A 5,000-nucleotide genomic window follows, 5' to 3' on the forward strand; every position below is an offset into this window, starting at 1 on the left:
GAGGGAGTGAGGGAGAGAGTGAGAGCGAAAAGAGGAGGAAAGAGGGAAGGAAGGAGTGAGGGAGCGAGGGAGAGAGTGAGAACGAAAGGAGAGGAGGGAGGGAGGGAATGAGTGAGAGAGTGAGGGAGTGAGTGAGAGGGATAAAGAGAGAAGGAGGGGATGAGTGAGGGAGTGAGGGAGTGAGGGAGAGAGTGAGAGCGAAAAGAAGAGGAAAGTGGGAAGGAAGGAGTGAGGGAGTGAGGGAGAGAGTGAGAGCGAAAGGAGAGAAGGGGGATAAGTGAGGAAGTGAGGGAGAGAGTGAGAGCGAAAGGAGAGGAGGGAGGGAGGGAATGAGTGAGGAAGTGAGGGAGAGAGCGAAAAGAAAGGAGGGAGGGAGGGAAAGAGTGAGGAAGTGAGGGAGAGAGTGAGAGTGAAAGGAGAGAAGGGGGCGATGAGTGAGGGAGTGAGGGAAAGAGTGAGAGCTTAAGGAGAGGAGGGGGGGATGAGCGAGAGAGCGAGAGAGAAAGTGAGAGCGAAAGGAGAGGAGGGAGGGAGGGAATGAGTGAGGAAGTAAGGGAGAGAGTGAGAGTGAAAAGAAAAGAAGGGAGGGAGGTAGAGAGGGACAGAGGGAAGGGGGGAGGGACGGGAGTGGTTAGCGTGTAGAACTGTCCCTCAACATGTGCCAGTGTCCTATATATGGATACCAATTATCCGAATTGTTTACATCATGAAAAGAAAGAAAGAAAAAAAAAAATCGATATGGTAGTTACATTCGGTTTGTGGTTTGTTTGTTTTCACCGTTATACGAGTCTTTCCGTGGACTTTATATAAACGACCATTATCCATGTAATAGCTGGGTCTTTTCATTGCATTTATCCTTGTCAATCATAATGTAATAAACATCGTAATCAGTTTTACTTTTAAATATTGTTTCTGCGCCTCCTCTTAATATCACCATCTGCGCCATTTTAATGCATAGTGCAATATAAAGGAATATATATTTAGCTTGGTAATCCATTCATCACATGATCTAAAGCTTCAGACGTATCAAAATTATATCTTTTTTTTTTTTTAGATAATGATTCTCTGTCACTGTCCTGCCGCGGCTTCGGTATCCAATACATTATAAAAGATAAGGGATGTCCGATACAATTTATTGTCTCTTATATTCACTGGTCTGAAATAAATAAAATGAAACTGATTTTTTTTTTTTTTTTTTTTTTTTGATAAGAGGTGACGTTGAGCAGTAACGAAACTTCAGATACGGAACTGATCAATGGCACATGCACTGAGAAATAAAAGGCTAAACAATATTTGGATTTGACTTTACCATGGTATATACCAAAAAATAAATATAACTTAACGAAAGACTTAATGCTATGTCTTTCAGGCTTGGTAAGATATCATCTATCCTCTCAATGGAGTTTGTGAGAATTAGTGAGATATCCTTACATAGCATAAACTCGCATACAAAGTGAAACGTGGGTATATTTGACCGTAGAGTTATGACACCCCTTAAGATAATTATAAAATTCATTAAAGAACGAGGAAATAAGAGAAAGAGAGCGATAGACAGAGAAAGATAGAATGACACTTCTTCCAATATTCTTTCATTTCACCATTAGGAAAGAAAGTAAAAGAGAAGAAAGAATAAAAATAATTAGCACCCAGTGCTATTCTAGTTTTCTCCTATCTATCTTCTTCTCTGCTTACATCGACTGCCTTTCCTGCCGCCCGTAATAACCTCCCCCCATCCCCCTCCCCCCCTCCTCCTATTCCCGTCTGGAACACACGGCCAAGCACAGATTACAGATTTCTTCTTCCTCGACCCTTGCCCAATATTTGTATGTTTACAAGGCAAACAGACCCGAGCCCACTCATCGGCGATACACTTTTGGAAAGGGAGTCAAGAGGGAAAAGAAGTAAAAAAACAAAACAAAAAACAAAAAAACTAACAAAAAAAAAAAAAGAAATGGTACGTTTAAATGAGCTAATAAGCCTAAAGAGAAACGACAAAGCCTCGTGAAGCCTCGCGAATGACAACGACAATGCTACTGTTGCAGAGAGAGGTCCATTAGGTGCTATTCTATTACGACCAGACTACAAGAGGAAGGTGGGGGGTGGGGGGGGGGCTTTGCCTTGACTAACGGTTGATAAACTAGAGGTAATTTGCACCACTAGTACCTTCGGGGAAATACTTTTAAGGGGCGAGACACACACACGACGTTTTGTCTCAAGGTTTATATAACGCGGGGGGAGGGGAAGGGGGGGAGGGGGAGGATCAGCTGACGTCGAGAAAAGGGGAAAGAATATCTGACTGCGGCATTACGTAAATAATAATCGCAAAACGATACCCTAATGACACGCTGACTGGGATAACCAGACCTCGGCGACACACTTACAAAGTCATGCACAGTCGCTTTTCCTCGGCTCGCGTGTGTGTTTTATCAGGCAGTCAGTCAACACGCGCACTTAAACAAGCCATCAGCCAATGGAGAGCCAGCGGGCACACGAAGGAACCCTATCTATGCCGTATGCCTCTGCCGAAACACAGGTCATCATCGCTTGTCTACTCCGGTTTAGCTGTAATTAGCTCCACCGTGTTCAGTCACGTGGAAACTAACGCAATCCGGCAGCGTTGTTGTGAATCCAGTCGTTACCATGGCGACTGCAAACATGGGCGTTACCATAGCAACCTCTATCACTGACGCGGCCCATACGCAAGACTGCAATCACCCCAAGTTAGCTTCGGCTCCCCTGTTACCTGATTCTATGGAGGTAAACACAGACACATGAACGTGCACACTCATCAAAACATACTCACACACACACACACACACACACACACATATACCTGTTAAATGCTTATCTCATTACAAGCACTTGCATAAACATAGCACCTCATTGTTAGGACTATCTACTTCCAACACTGTCAACGGACGGACAAAACTTGGCCTGAAACCAAGGTAGCAAAGGAAAACAAAACAAAAACAACAACAACAAAACATGTTCCCAAAACCTTATGTCGGTGCCCAAATGTTCTATATGATATAAACAAAATATGCTTTCAAAGATATGAAAATGACAAGTCATGCAAGTCTTGAACATTGCAATCACACAGATACAGACAAAAACAAACACACACACACACACACACACACACATACACACACACACGGCACTAGCCCCCCCCTTGCAACCCCCCTACCAATACCACCTTGACAACAGAAGACGTTTTCTCTCTCCCAATTATCCCTGTATAATTATCTTGTTTTCATCTAAAAAAAAATATATATATGCGAGAACAAAATCGAACAAACAAAAAGTATACAAACACATACTGACCTCAACTGCATAAACACAGAACTGTTTTTGTTTGTAACTAAAGATTTATACATGCAAGCACGCTTATACGCTGTAATAAGTATAAATTGATTATACATAACACTGATAATTACAAGCATGCGTGCGTCACAAGGGCTACATACATGTGGTGTTACATAACCGTCAGAGCACTCAGACATTCACATTTACATACGTCACAAAGTACATCCATATTCATGTAAGCTCTGTGTGTGTGTGTGTGTGTGTGTGTGTGTGTGTGTGTGTGGCTGTGTGTGTGTGTGTGTGTGTGTGTGTGTGTGTGTGTGTGTGTGTGTGTGTGTGTGTGTGTGTGTGTGTGTGTGTGTGTGTGTGTGTGTGTGTGTGTGTGTGTGTGTGTGTGTGTGTGTGTGTGTGTGTGTGTGTGTGTGTGTGTGTGTGTGTGTGTGTGTGTGTGGTGTGTGTGTGTTGTGTGTGTGTGTGTGTGTGTGTGTGTGTGTGTGTGTGTGTGTGTGTGTGTGTGTGTGTGTGTGTGTGTGTGTGTGTGTGTGTGTGTGTGTGTGTGTGTGTGTGTGTGTGTCGGTGAGTATGTAAGGGGGTATGTCGGTGAGTGTGTAAGCGTGTGTCGGTGAGTGTATAAAAGTGTGTCAGTGAGTGATTAAGCGTGTGTCGGAGAGTGTATAAGCGTGTGTGTAGGTGTGTTAGCGTGCCTGTCCGTGCGTATGAGCTCGCCCGTGTGTCTGTGCGCCCGTGTTCGCCTGTGTGCACGCCCCCTCGCCAAACACGGAAAGGAGATTAGCAGGGCTTCCCCCAAAAGCACCCTACACGATGGCCTCGGTGCAGGACCCCGGGCAGGCCAAGCAGGCCAAGCAGGCAAAGCAGGCAAGGACCGACCAGGGGAACGAAGGATTGTCCAGCCGCACGCACCATATCCTACGCACCATATTCCAACCCCAGTCATCATGCAACCATTAAAATCATTACGCTTGTACATTGCCAACTCGCACTTTCTTTCGTTCTCTGCAGATCCCTGGATTGGCAATCTCTCCTTTCTCCTGCTTTCCTCTTCTTACTCTTCGCTTTGTGCATTTTCTTTTTTACTCGTGCCTTTTTTTTCACCCTCTTCCATCTCCCTTCCTTCTCTTCTTTCCTCTTCTCCGTGTGCCATCAATTACTCATTTTTCCCACTTCGATTCCTTCCTCTCCTCCACCCTTCCTTCTCCCCCTCCTCTTCTCCGTGTGCATCTGACCATCATTTCTTCGCTTTTGTCTTTCCTCCCTCTCCCTTTTCCCCTTTCATTCTCATTTTCCCCCAACGCGGTAGAGGCAGCGAGACGCATAACACGAGAGTCGCAAAACAGCCTCTTCTCTTCATCTCTCTCTCACCTCCCTTCGCGAAAGGCCCGGCACTTTCGCAAGGCAGATGGCGCACCGTGTGATTCTAACAAGCGCAAAGCACGCCAACACTCCACGCTTCTCGGAACGTTGTGGTGGGTGTCTTTTTTTAGCGTAAAATCTGTATGTATAGTGAATGGATAGATTGTTCTTTATGTTGAGTTTTATGATGATGGATATCCTTGATTATAAACCGATAATTCCAAATGCATGCAAACTTACACTACTTTGACCACACACACATATATAGATAGAGGGAGATTATATACACATGCATATGCCTGTGCCAATCACCCAATATATAT

At 44.6% G+C, this 5,000-nt stretch overlaps 1 protein-coding gene across 1 annotated transcript in view; it reads right to left on the reverse strand.

The window, feature by feature from the left end:
• The window catches only part of Ttc7 (tetratricopeptide repeat domain 7), a 125,936-nt gene that overhangs the window by 54,669 nt on the left and 66,267 nt on the right, over positions 1-5,000 (reverse strand). The window lies entirely within an intron of this gene.

Source organism: Penaeus japonicus, unplaced genomic scaffold (assembly GCF_977035675.1).
Source record: "Penaeus japonicus unplaced genomic scaffold, GWHDUDI00000001_assembly GWHDUDI00000011, whole genome shotgun sequence".
Taxonomy (NCBI): Eukaryota; Metazoa; Arthropoda; class Malacostraca; order Decapoda; family Penaeidae; genus Penaeus; species Penaeus japonicus.